Source organism: Vigna angularis, chromosome 8, assembly GCF_016808095.1.
Source record: "Vigna angularis cultivar LongXiaoDou No.4 chromosome 8, ASM1680809v1, whole genome shotgun sequence".
NCBI lineage: Eukaryota > Viridiplantae > Streptophyta > Magnoliopsida > Fabales > Fabaceae > Vigna > Vigna angularis.
Window position 1 is genome coordinate 16,855,743 of NC_068977.1, and position 15,333 is coordinate 16,871,075.

At 33.2% G+C, this 15,333-nt stretch overlaps 1 long non-coding RNA gene across 2 annotated transcripts; it reads right to left on the reverse strand.

Moving 5' to 3' along the window:
* Positions 1–4,281: 4,281 nt before the first annotated feature.
* Positions 4,282–9,084, reverse strand: LOC108346105 (uncharacterized). 2 transcript variants are annotated; one of them, XR_008244903.1, is made up of 5 exons: positions 8,857–9,084; positions 7,996–8,099; positions 6,172–6,287; positions 5,858–5,927; positions 4,282–5,772 (listed from the first exon to the last, which is right to left on the reverse strand). It is a non-coding gene; the product is annotated as an uncharacterized LOC108346105 (long non-coding RNA). The 2 variants fall into 2 exon arrangements; XR_001833775.2 differs by having other exon boundaries at positions 4,282–5,927.
* Positions 9,085–15,333: the final 6,249 nt, after the last annotated feature.

Genomic DNA, 15,333 nt, shown 5'->3' on the forward strand with positions numbered 1-15,333 from the left:
AAACTTTAACTTGTTGCTTCCTGAGGAGCTACTCACAACTGTGACAGTAGCATTCCAACTTTCAAGTAGGGAAGAAAGAAGTATTAGAGCTCGTACTTCTTCATCGAAATTGATTCCAACTAAACTCAACTGAATTGTAATTGTGTTGAGTTCGTTTATATGTTGCGCTGTTGATGCGCATTCTGTCATCCATAGGTTGAACAACTACCTCATCAAGTGAACTTTGTTTGCGATCGACGACTTTTCATACATGCTGGAAAGGGTCACCATTAAGACTAACTGTAGTATTTTCTTTTACAATGTTGAAAGCAACATTACGAGATAATGTCAAACGGATGGCTCCGAGAGCTTTTCTGTCTAGAAAGCTCCACTCATCTTCCTTCATAGCTTCTGGTTTTCTGCCTGTGAGAGGTTCTTGCTTGCCTTTCTGATACAAGTAGTCCTCTATTTGCATCTTCCAAAATCTGAAGTCTACACCATTGAACTTTTCAATCTTCATCTTGCCTTCATCCATTGCCATTGCTCCTACTGCTTTTGAAGAAAAGCCCCCACTAGTTCTCTAAACTGACATCACAAGAACAAGAGAAAAAATCTTTTCTGATGTGGACGATCAGACGCAGGTGCAGCCACAGAGCATACTAAGAAATGGGCTCTTGATACCAATTGTTGGGAACAAGGGTAATAAAGGAGAGAAGAGAGAAATAAACAACACTAAGAAGAATTTGTTTTGGTGCATTTGTAAACCTTACATAAGCTTTCTTATATAGCAAAGTGAAGAACACCATCTCACAATACTAAGCAATGTGGGACTAAAAACACACTAAAAAACTTAATCAAACTACACAAAAAACTAACACAAGATATTTAGATAACTTCGAACCATGGATTTTTCTACCACACCAAAATATTTTGACCTAAAAAGGATGAAAATGAAGAACTATAGCCAAGATAACATGAATGATGCCTAATAATTCATAACTTATTAATCATGATATACATTTTTGACTTGTGCTCTTTAACCTTCTTCAATGTGTGCTTCATCAACCTCAGTTCTTATCTTTATAAGAACATCATACTCCTCCATCCAAATGAACCACACTTTGACCTTCTCATTCTGCAACATCAGTTTATAGTATCTAGTGATGTCTTCTTGAAACCAATCCAAAGGAAAATCATTTATTAGGTTTTGCATTATCAAATCCTTTAAATGTTTCAACCATGAATTAGTTTCATTCTTGGTTAATAAGGATGGAGACCGACACCAAAATCATCCATACGAAAACTTTAATACAAGCATCTCAAACAAATTTAATCATTGAAAAATAACATAGCTTTTTCAGACTACCTTCATTTAATAGATTTGATGTTTCTGAATTCTTCTTCACTGCAAGCATTTCTACAAATAACTTAAAGCCATATTCCTTGGGACTACGATATAGAGGACCAGTATATGTTCACCTCGTCGCTTTTTACAAACATAACTCCTTTATCAGAATGAACTCATGGATACACTACCAACTCAAAAAGCAAATAGAAAAAATTGAAAAGCAAAAGCGTCGACCCTTCGGACATGTCCAATTAGCGAATTGGGCGACCTCTTCAGTATTCTCAACCATACCTAATTCATTACAGGGAAATCGTCATTGAAGAAAACATATACATATATACAAGTATTGTATTGTTATACTCTCTTATTCTTCCATTTTGTACCAAGGATATCTCATCCGACAATCAGAGCCTAATTCCTTCTAAATGTATAGCATGTTTGGACCCCATATTTGGAACATTTCACATTTACCAAGCATATCATACTTTTACAAAATTACAAACATCTAAAATAAATAATAAAAAAAACCCTGAGAATTGACCTAGTTAAGAGACACTTGTGGCAGAACTTAATCGGAAAATTCTTCCCTTTCTTTAAGTTCTTGCAAGTTGCAGCAATAAGAGATCAAATTATAGGGTTTCGATGACGGAAACTTTAAAGTAATAATCAAATGGAAAAAATAGTGTTTTAGGGTTATTTTATGGTTATTTGAAACTTATCTAAGCTCTTAGTTAATGGAAATATCAAATAAATGAATTAGTAGTTGAACTGTTGAGTAGGATCTAAACTGAACCTTTGAGTTTGCTGTTGGGGGTATTAAAACTTGTTTGCACCTTTAGAATGGTAGAAAATCTAATATAAGATATTTTGATAGCTGATAGGTTGAATTTAACTTAATTTGGGCAAGTTTTAGAGGTTTTGACAAGTGAGACTCTAAATTAGAAGTTACGGGTTATAGGTGATGATTTGTAATATGTTATTGACTTGTTCAAGTGGTTAAGTTGCATAAATTTGGTGTATAAGGTGTAAATATGAGTTTAGGTGTTTTTGAGTGTAAAAAATGGTATAATACTACTAGTCTTGGGTCTAATGTTGAAGGAACCAATTTGATCAATAGAATGAGTCTTAAGCACATCAAAAGCCATTTTCGAAGTGTGTTTCCAATTGGTTAGCGCCCCTATTTTAGAGGTGCTCGAAGTGTGTTTCCAATTGGTTAGCGCCCCTATTTTAGAGGCGTCAGCGCTAACTTTCTGACTCTGAGCGCCCACTTTAAATGTTGAGGGCGTTGAGCGCCCATTTCTAATGGCCAGGGCACTAAGCGCCCACTTCTAGTGGCCAAGGCGTTGAGCGCCCTTCGTACAAATTTTTGATTTCCTTTTTCTGAGTTATTTATGATCTTGGATGCACTGTTTTGGGTTTCTTTGATGAAAGTGAAATAGTTTCATGAGTTTTGGTATGATATATGGTGTTATATGTATCCTTGAATGGAAAGTTGTGAAAAGGAATTCCGTGGAGGAATTTCTTATTCACTAGTGCAAAATGGGGATAAGAATGCAGGTCATACGTCTCGGTTTCCCAAAAACCGAAGCATAAAGAAAGGCGGTGACATTTTTGAAATATTAACTAACTTATACGCCTCGGTTGCTTGCGAACCGAAGCATAAACTATCAATTACCTTGGTTAAATGCCAAACCGAGGCGTAATGTTCTACGATTTCCCCCTGAAACTGTCTATTCAACTGACAACTTTTTGAAACTACACTACAACATCGGTTCCCCGCAGACTCGATGCAGTAAATGGACCTACGACATCGGTTTCCTGCAGACCGATGTTGTCCAAAACTGATAGTCAGACTTTTTGAACTTTTAATTCGAGGCAATAGGGGTATATTATCTCGGTTAAGCTTATAACCGAGGCAGTAGATGTTTAATATTTTACTACAACGAGGGAAGTTACCCTACTCTGCATTGTTATACTCTCTTATTCTTTTATTTTGTACCAAGGATATCTCATCCGACAATCAGAGCATAATTCCTTCTAAATGTATAGCATGTTTGGACCCCACATTTGGAACATTTCACATTTTCAAAAGCAATATTAGCCAAGCATATCATACTTTTATGAAAAATACAAACATTTAAAATACAAAAGAAAACCAGAGATTTATAATACTAAACTGACATAGTCAAGAGACACTTGTAGCATAACTTAATCGCACAATTCTTCCCTTTCTTTAAGTTCTTGCAGGTTGCAGCAAAATTCTCCTTTGTCAGCACTTCACAATGGAAAACCAACAAAACAAATGTGTTATCATTACAAGTGCACAATTCATACTATATCCGGATGAGTCAGGTGTATGTGTATTATATGATTCCAGAGTGTCATGTACTTAGCTTGGAATTATTATCTATGTTGGAATCTTACTTATTCTATGATATTTCCTCTTTGCACTACTACCGAAAAGAAGGACATTACTAACGACCGTAATCCCTCAGAAACAACCAAAAGCCGTCAGTAATGACATATTAGCGACGGCCAGATTACTGTCGATAAATCCTTTATCGCTAACGGTTACCGATGGCTTTTGCCCTTCGGTAATTACTGAAGGCCAAAAGTCGTCGATAATTACCAAAGGCCAAAAGCCTTCGGTAAATCCTTCGGTAAGATCGAGGAAAAACTAAGTCATATTTGTATTTCTTATCCAATCAAACAAACCTACATAAAATGTTCACAACACATACAAACCTGCATAATATTTTCAAACCACAGAAAGACTTGCATAATATGCATCCCAAAATCATCCAATCATTAATGACAAAAACAACAATATAACATCATTTGTATTCTTCAAATTTAAGAACTTATATTTATAAATGAAACATGAAACATATAAAACAATATCATCTAGACATGAAACATAATGTTCTAACATCCAAATGTTCTAAGAACTATGTTTAATAACAAAATAAAACTAATAATCTACATAGTCATCATCAGAATGATCTTCATCATCTTGCTTCTCTGTAGATGGCTGGACTAGTGTGGGCTGGACTGATGTGGGTTGGACTGATGTGGGCTGTTGAGGGACAGCGGGTGATGGGGAGGGTCGTGGCTTGGTCGGAGGGATGGTAGAATGAATGTCTGAAGCATCAGGCAACACTCTCATGACTAGGGACTTGAAGTTTGTAAACTTGTTTCTCAAGTCACTGTATTCTTCTCTCAAATCATGATTTACCTGGTCACGTTGTTGTAGTGACTATGTGAAGTGCTCGATGGCCTCCTCAGCAATAGTGGTGGAAGAAGAAGGTTCATGCTTCAGAGTACTTCCTCGTGATGTTGTATAGTTTGCAGCAAGTTGTCCTGCACCGTACACTCGTCACTTTTTCTTCCCACCAACGACATAGACCCAACACTGTGTCCTACGAATGTCGTCATCCTCATAGCCGACGTCTAGATAGAATAAAAAATTAATTTTTTTTACTTTTTTGTTTAGTTTTGGCGTCCATTCCGGGGAGCCGACGTATATGAGTATTTAGCCGTCAGGCCGACGTCTAAATAGAATAAAAAATTAATTCTTTTTATTTTTTTCGTTTAGTTTTGGCGTCCATTCGGAGGAGCCGACTTTAATGAGTATTTAGACGTCGGGCCCTCTCATAGCCGATGTCTAAATAGAATAAAGAATTTTTTTTTTTACTTTTTCATTCAGTTTTGGCGTCCATTCAGGAGAGCTGACGTATATAAGTATTTAGACGTCGGGTCGCGCATAGTCGACGTTTAAATAATTACTTTTTATTTATGGAAATGTCACTAATCATTTTTCACGTTAGATATTTTAAAGTCAGACATCTATAGAGTGACGTTAAAGACATTTTCTACAATAATGTATTAAAGGAATTTACCCATGTGGTTATTCTATCAGTGAACACAATTAATAAAAAACACGTCAAGAAAAGTTGTTAACATATATTCCAAACACTATGCAAAACTCTAAAAAGCTGCAACGCATTTCCAACCTCTTTGATGGTAACTTCCTAAATATTTCTCCCTAATTGTTTTGCTTTCTAAGTTCATTCCAACATTTGGAGTCCTCTCTATCTCTCCTTGGAACATGGCACCAACATTATCACCACCATTATCTTTGTTGTAGTATTTCATGCTCTTGCAAGAAATAACAAAAACGAATACGAGAGAGTCATATCATAGTTAACTAATTATGAATTTGCACAGTTAAATAAGAGAGTCCTTTCAACCAAATCTCTCAATCACAAGAGATTTAGCAAAGGGGACAGGTGGAAAAATAGCATACTTTTTCCATACATACCTTCATTTAATGGATTTGATGTTTCTAAATTCTTCTTCATAATAAGCATTTTTACAAATGACTTAAAGCCATATTCTTGGCACTACGATAGAGGGGACCAGTAGGCTGTTCACCTCGTCGCTTTCTACAAACAAAACTCCTTTATCAGAATGAACTCATGGATACACTACCAACTCAAAAAGCAAATAGAAAAAAAAAAAAATACCCACTGACAAAAGACTATAGTTGCAAATGTCCAATTAACACATTGCGCGGCCTCGTCAGTATTCTCAACCATACCTAATTCATTACAGGGAAATCGTCATTGGAGAAAACATATACATGTATACAAGTATTGTATTGTTATACTCTCTTATTCTTTCATTTTGTACCAAGGATATCTCATCCGACAATTAATTCCTTCTAAATGTATAGCATGTTTGGACCCACATTTGGAACATTTCACATTTACCAAGCATATTATATTTTTATAAAAAATACAAACTATCTAAAATAAATATAAAAAAAAAACCCGAGAACTGACCCAGTTAAAAGACACTTGTGGCAGAACTTAATCGGACAATTCTTCCCTTTTTTTAAGTTTCCCTTTCTTTAAGTTCTTGGAGTTGCAGATAAATTCTCCTCTCTTTTTTTTCGGCACTTCACAGTGGAAAACCAACAAAACAAATGTGTTATCATCAAATGTACCACAAAATCAAGAAACAAACAGAACAACAAAGAGTAATAAAAAAATCACCACACTCAAGCATGCAAAATGAAAAATTGGACATCACAAAAGTAAACAAATGAAAAATAAAATTAATAAAATACTTGATGACAATATTTTCCAGTTCTCCCAATATGAATTGTTGGCCGCAACATCCTCGGAGTTCTTAGTCTTAGCAGAAGATAATCTCACTAATTATATATATTAAATTTAATTATTTCTAATGTTTTAAACTTTTCATTTTGAAAAATCATAATAGATAGATTCTAATATAATTAAAAAGTCTAATCTATATTGTAAGAGGTTAATTTTAAATCTTTTTAAATATTAAAATTTGTTTCATTATGCACATTCTAGTAAAGAAAACATGAGACTTATAGTGTAATTTCTCTTATTTATAAATAGCTATACAATTATGAAAATAAATACGAATAGATGGATAGATAGTAAAAATTGTAATTTCCAAAATATTTTGAAATCATAATTTTAAACATGAGATGATTCTATGTTACCTTTTCTATCCATCTTTATATACTTCCTTAAAAAAAATTAATTTCAATATTGAAAATAAATAAAATTTAATCTCATATAATTTATTGAATAAGAAGATTGGAATATCATGTAGGTGCTATAATACTAAGGTGAAACCTAAATATTAGGAGAATTAGTATGAAGAATAGTAAATGATGTAGTAAACATGATGTGAAGTTCTTGGGGAAAGAACCTTTTCGTATATGAGAAGTAGTTGACAAAGTAGTATATTATTGGCTTGAGTATTTATTTGGGAACTGCTATACCAACAATGCATCACATTTGAAATTCTATTATACTTTATCTTGTTATATATATTTGTGATGTACTCTTTTTTATATGAGTCTGTTGTCCCTAAGGAGGTTTTAATAAGACATCTATTAATTAATAACACAAGATTTTATCTCCATGTTTCATGTGATTATATTATAATTATTCTGCTCACATATCTTTACTCTAGTTAAACATGGGTGCAAAAGCTTCATCATCCAGGATGATCCCTTTCATAACTTCATTAAATTAAAATTTTGGGTAAGGAAGGTTCATTGACTAAGATGATCCCTCCCATAACTTCATTGAATTAAAAGTTTGGGTAAGAAAGTTTCAACAAATAAGATGATCCCTTCCATAATTATATTGAATTAAAGGTTTGAGTAAGAAAGTTTCATCAAATAAGATGATCCCTTCCATAATTATATTGAATTAAAGGTTTGGGTAGGGAAACTTTATCATTCGAGATTATCTCTCCCAGAACTTAATTGAATTAAAAGTTTAGGTAAGGAAGCTTCATTCACTGAAATGATCCCTCTTATAACTTCAATAAATTTAAAATTCCATAACTTTATTAAAAGTTGGGCTAAAGATGTTTCATTAGCTAAGATGTTCCCTCATAATTTTACTTTATTTTTGCAAGACTCCACAACTTAATTTTATTTAAAATGATAAAGGAACTTTGTTCATGGCATGCTTGGTCGACATCATTTAAATGACCTGAGAGTTTAGCTGAAAATTATTCATGTTAAAGAATATGCAAAGTGTTAATAGAAGGAGGAAATTTAAAAGAAACAAAATAATAGTACAAGTTTGAAGTTTGTAAAAGAGTTTGCTTACATGTATTCTTTGAGACTCTCATCAACAAACTGACCAGATCTCTTTCAAAGATGAGTATGTTGAAACACCTCATCAACGTGTACAACATGTCGCAACTCTTGTGCCTGTAATGGAACCACATGTATGTCAAATATCACCTTTAAAAGTTCCAATTATTGTTAGAAAGCGACTTCTCCTCATACACTTTCATTACACTCAATTCCAACACTTTTCATCCGTGTTAAGTGTTTTTCATTAGTTAAAAGGGCTAAAAATATACCCCTGATATATATACATTTTCTATTATGGATGATATCAAAACAAATCATGTTGTGACTTCAAGAGTTAACTATAAAAGGAACACAAGCCTAAAAACTAAGCATTGCATTTCCAACCTATAAGGAACACAATGCCAATACTATTTCAAAGAATTTGCAACCTCAAAAGAATTTCAAAGACTTTAAAATTCCCATATGCACAGTATGTAGTCTAGACCTATATGACAAGAGTGAACAATAATTTTTGGAGTCTACATATATAAGACTAGTCACCTTGCCATCAATAATTTTAATGAATTTATCATAAAAGAGTAAGGCATTACTATTTTAGTTTGGAGAGGAAAAAAGGCTCAAAAATACAACATGAAAACGAATTTGCAACCCTACAAAAAAAAAACTGGAAAATGAATTTGTAAGAGCCATGTTTTGCTCTTTTAAGAAATTGCAACATGGGATTCACATGACAATATAAGCCACAATGCAACCCAAACATATAACCCATAATAACCTTCGACAGAAACAAACAACCTAATCAAAATCCAACACAACCAAACACAACACACATAAATTAGGGCACGAGAGAGAAACAAATAAATGAGCACACCTGGTCTCTTAATAAGGCTTCACTAGAGCGTCAATGCATCACAACAAGGGCTTGGAAGAGGCGCAACAAAAGGAGTGTCGAGCGTAGGAGGTGTGAAGGATTATAGGGTTGCTTAGAAAGAAGGTCACCAGACTCCAGGTGTAGACTGGAGTGAACCACGATGGCATAGTGGAGGTTGCTAAAGGAAGAGAGCACAATGCTTAAAATTTTGATGGAAGGGAAAGTGAAATTAGGGGATGGAGGGAAAAGTGAAATTATTGAAGAACTTACAAATAGATATATCTTTCTGTAAAGTAAACAGTGACATCCATTAGCAAATTAATTGGTAAATTAAACTTAATAACTAATATTTTCATCAATAAATGAAACATAATAATTTGTTGATAATTTTGTAAGTAATTAACAGTTACTGACAGATCTTACGTTGTAGGTAATGATTTGTCAATAATTTTCATTTTCCTATAATAATTAAATATTTTAATTTTATTTACCTATGAATTTTATTACTCAGGTCTCATTAATTATTAATGTAATATCACACTTAATAGTATAAAACTACTAAATAAAACGTTACAAAATCGATAAATAAAAAACAAATAGACTTCATATATAATGTATTAATACAATTATCCCCAAAATAAATATAATAAGGAAAATATATACAAAACAACACATTAGTATTTTAAAAAGAAAGTACTCCTCATCTCCATCTTTCACTAGAGGCGTATCATCACCTAACTCTTTATTTGCTTATATTGTAAAGTGATCATATTAAAAGAAAGTGACAATATGCAAAAAGATGCAAAAGAAAAATATGGTAAGCTAGTGTGCAAAGGACCCTATTTTCTGAAGAAAAAGAAAATGACATCTACCACCTCAATTCAAAATCAACCGAAACAAAAAGTTTACCATTTTTGCCTCGTTTGTATATACCTTGGTTCATGAAGCACTGCATAAAGGCAAAAATAACCGTTGTTGTTTTCCTTTACTACACTAGTGCTATCTTAATATTTGTATTCTAATTTATTATAATGAGTCTATCAAATAATATATTATTATTATTACTACTACTACTATTATTATTATCTAACAATAATATTTAATAATATCTCAAGATATCTTTTAATTAACCATATCTCAATATATCTTTTAAAATATCTAACAATATTTAATAAAGATTTTTCTAATAATAATATCTCTTTTATTCTCTAAACCCACCAATATTATATCCCTTATTTTCTCTCAACGACTTTTTAAAATAATAACAACTAAATCATCTACAAGATTTATATAATATCTTTTTATTAATTTTCCACATTATTTATTTGCATGCTTTTCCTTTCTACACCCCGTATTTTAATTTCTACACCTAATTAATAAAGTTTAAAGGACCCTTTTGCCCCTAAACCAAAATACAAATAAAATAAAGGTTTTCTTTGACTTCCTTTCTCCCTAGAATTGAACTCACACTCATTCAATCCTAAACCATCATTCCATTAACAAGGCAACACATCACATTGATAATATCACACACACACACACACCAATTAACAACATATCAATCATGTGTTTATTAATAATAACATTAGAGAAGTAACATTATTAAGTTTTAACAAAGATATACAAACAACACCTTATTAGGCATATCAACTCTTAAAAGAAATATACTAAACTCTTAACACAACTTTATTTCTAAGACCCTTATTTTCTCGGGTCTTAAAAAACCCTGATTGTAAACAGGTTAACTATTCTCATTCCTTGCTTAATAGCACGTTCTACAACTCATAAAGCTCGTCCATCGTTCAATTTTTGTCAAAAATAAAGTTTCCAACAAAAATACACTAGGATAATCGCTTATCATTTGACGATAATCGATTATTTCAAACAATTACAGTACCCAATTTTCAGCATTACAACATATGAAAGGATAATCGATCACAACAACCTTAAGCTTCTCACATTTCTACAGTTGAATCCTCCCTCTCCCACGTTCAGTCCTTTCTTCCCTCTTTCAAAAACGTTCTCTCTCTCTCTCTTTGTTTCTCTCTTTTACGTAGGGTTTCTAATATGCAGCCCCCTATCCTCTTTCTCTTTTTATCTCTATGTTATTTTAAAATTCTAACTTTATCTTTTTAGAACATATCTCTCAAATCTTGAAAACCACCCAATCATATCTCCTATTTCAATATCCCAACTAATTTTTATATCCAATTCTATCTTAAACTCTCTTTCTCTTCACTTTCAGGTTACTCCTCATCTTATTTCAAATTCTAATATGCCACATACACCATTTACTTCGCACACTTCCTTATTTAATTTAAGCACCAATTAATAATGGTAAAAAAAACCATTTTGCCACTAGGCAAAATAATAAGTAAAAACTAAGGTTTTCTCTTAACTTTCTCTACCCAAAAATTGAACGCACAATCATTCAGTCCTAGACAACCTTTCTACCAACTAGCCAACATATCATAAATGAACAACATAATAAACATAATTTGCACTTTATGAAAATAAGATCAAACAAATATCATCACAATTATGTTCTCAGAAAACATAAACACCACAAAAACACCAATTATCTAACAATAATAATCAAATCTTAAAACTACTTTATTAAACTATTTTTCTCAATTTACAAGTGACAATTTGAACTTATTATTGAAAGGATGCATGTGGTGAAATTTTATACTCATTGTTATGAATTGCACATGTTTTTCTAAGTTATGGGACTTAGTAATTGAGATGGTGCTGCATTGACTATGTTAAGTCTTTTATTGTTGTAGTTGTAAAGTCAGGTGTTGTCTATTTCTCTTAATGCATATGTACATGTTGGATATTATTTGGTTTGTGTGAGTTTTTTCATTAATTGATTATCCTGTTATGTTCTGATTAGTTCACTCTTGTTTTATTTGTATTTGTGTAATGATGGTATAACTGGTATTGTTATATGGGACTAGATGTAGTTGTAGATGATGCTGGTGATAATTTAACTAACAAGAGGAGCTGAAAATCTTTGGGATTTTTATAATTGTAATTTCGGAATTTGAAGGTTTCTAAACTTGAACTATTGTTTTCTTATTATTTGGAATAAAGTTTTCTAGTGAACGAGGTTCGCTTTCGTAATGGTATCAGAAATAATCATATTTTAAACTATGACACTCTGAAACGGGATGTTACTGTTTGGATTCCAATAACATTTACTAGTTCAAGAAAGAACTGAGCATTCTATTCGTTTAATCCATATTTTGTTTTTGGGTGTATGGTTGTTTTGGAGGCATGTTGGCCTTGTGTCATTAGTGTACTGTTTTCTTCCCATTCTATATATTTGTATTTGAATCTTTTTATATTGGTTGTTTCTTAAATCAGTATTAAAAAGTGAACTTTCTAAGCTAATTTTTACACTAATATAAGAAGTTTAGTACTTTCTATACTCTTGTCTCTATATCAATTCGAGTATAAAAATGTTGGGTTATCAGTCATACAACACAAGCACACACAACTAAAATAGAGAAGAGAAAATACTGATAATAGGCAAAAATGGAAATTTTATACTAGTGGAAGAAATTTACAGAACCTCTCTCTTTCACTAAAGAACTTCTCTAAATTATGAGAATACAAGAAAGGAGAGAACAAAGGAGAGAATGGGATATTTAACAAAGGGGGTGATATGACTGTCGCGGTCATACAAATTTTATACAAATGAAAATGCAGTATAGTTTAGGATTTGACTCCTAGGTCGTCTCTCAAAGACCAAACTGTTGGTTCGGGTTTTCAGTCAATTACGAAAATGGGGTTTTGATTGTTTTTGTGTTTTTTTTTATTCGCAGAGAAATTAAATGATGAAAGCCGTAAATTCACAAACAGTAAAAATAACACAGTGAATAGTAAAAACGAATTTAAACAATAAAACCAAAATCATAGTGAAAATAGAATGCGGAACAGGAAACGACATAAAACGGTAAACTGATTACGGTGACGGATAAAAATTCAAACAGATTTACACGGTGAAATTTTTAACAATAGCAAAACATTACAGAATACACAATAAACCAAGATTTGAATTAAAATACCAAAAACAATATACGCACAGAAAGCATACATTCATTGAAATTCAATTTTTACAGTGCAATTGCTTCCAAAAATCATCTCATGTGCCATGACTAATTTACTTTGGTTTGATTGAAAATAACATTTAGAACTCAGACATCAAAAACTGTGGCATTCAAACATCATATCAAATTCATTTTGCAAAGAAATTAAGTGATAAAACTCCTACACACTTCTTACCAATTTTGAAAAGAAAAATAAATTATCCAAATGAACACAATTCCAACCAAGGTACTCTTTCTTAAAACAACAATTGAAAGACAATATTAATACAAGAAATTGACACACATGGACTAAATGCTAATAAATTTTAAGAAGAAAGATGGTTGCTTTTCTTACAAGAAAAAAAAATGATTCACGTAAGTTTTCAACAATTAATTGAAACAAGAAAAACTAAAAAGTTTAACACTGGAAATGGATTGAAAACAACAACTTCACTTGTTACACGTCCAAAACAATTCAATTTCTTCTCCTACCAATTTTAATCATTTTCCTTTTAATCTTTTTTTTATTATTTTATTTTAAGGTTATGAAAACATACTCATGGAACAATTCCTTACCTTAAATAACCAAACACAAACAAAATTTAAAAGCTTCAACAAACAAAACACAAAAAAAATTAAAAGCTTCAACAAACAAAAAAAACTAAATGAAAGAAAGTAAACTAGACTTTAAACAACCGTGAGTTTTCATAACACAAATCAAAACAAAGAAAATATTTTCCATAAAGAGATTACTTAAACGAACAAAGTCCAACTTACAGTTTGTAAAATACATTCAAGAGTGTGAAAACATTAAGAAAAACTTAAGAAAAAGATAAACAAAACCAGATTGGAAATCATCAAGAGCTCTCATCCTCCATTCCTTCCAGCAGTGTGGTTTCTTCCCTCAGCAGCAGTTGTTCACCGCTCATCTCCAAGCTCAGAACCTCTTCCAAACTCTCGGCCTCTCCCCTCTCTTCCAACACAGTACAAAAGAAATTTACAAAAGGAAAACCAAGCAAAACCCAAAGGAACCGAACAGAAAACCACTCAAGAACTTGCACTCAAACAAAAGCTCAACTCCAAATTTGAACTACAACTTCAACTCAATAACTTTCCACAAACAAAAACCAACTCTGCAAACACCGAAACCCAAAATCATTCTCCAAAATCAGTACAATAAAAATGAAAAACCAAATGAAACCCCAAGAACCCAACTCCAGAACCGCCCTCTCTCCCTGGACGTCCGTGACACCTATATCCCCCCCTCTCACCTCCAAAAGATGATTGAAGTTTTGTCATTACTCCGCGTGTGATTGCTCCTTCTTTTCTGCATTATTCTGCTTGTGTGCCCAACTTCTTCCATTCTTCTTCAATCCCAACAAGAAAAGAAGGGTCCTCCATTTTTGGTGTTTTTCTGAATGATGCTTTACCGTGACTGCTTCTTCTTTCCAGCTCAACAAGGTGATGGAAATTCTTGCTGGATTATTGGATGGATGTTTGCTGGTTGGTGAGAAGGTGGTGAAGAATGAATCCGTGAGCTGCTTCCAATAGCCTTTGCTGACTTTACTCCAATGACAAACAACTTTTGGTGTGCTAGGACATGTGTATCTTTCTTTTAATAATGTCCACTTACATACTCCCTTTTTGTAATTTGTCAGCATTTATTTTGGTTTGAACGTGTCCCATTCTCCAATTGCTTAACCTTATTTTTTTAAAGAAAGCTAATCCCTTTTGACTTGCTGACCATACTTCCCTTGCACTCCCACGTGAAACTTTAGTGTACCATGCTCTTAGTGCTTTAACTTAGTAAGTGTCTGGACAGCCTACTTCTTCTTTTACTCCATTATGTATGTTTCTTCACGTGGTAGCACCAATTAACTTCTATGTGCTGATCAAAATACTGCTTCCACTTACACCCATGTGCCTTTACTGCTGCGGTCGGATGGGTGGAGTTGCTGGACCGAGGGAGTGCTTGATCACAATTCCTTCTTCTCTTCAACGACCATCACCGTTGCTACTTGGAGATGAACTCCTACTGGATGCGGAAGTCTTGCTTGACGGTGGCAGCTGCTTGGTGTTCCGCGTGCATGGAGCTGCTTCCATGATCTGGCCATGACTTTCTCTCCCTCTCGGTGGTTGCTGGAATGCTGCCAAATGAGGCTGTAAAAACTCCATAGCAGCTGCAACATGAAGGTGTGCTGGATGCGTGAGAAGTGGTGGAGTTGGACGTGTTGGAGCTGCTGGACGGTGGCAGCTGTTGCTGGAAAACGTTGAATGCTGGATGAAGGCTTGCTGGATGCTTCTCTTTCAAGGTGTGACAGCTGCTCGATTGTGGAAGCAATGCTTGCTGGACTGGATTGATGGAGTTGTTTCCAGCCATGAA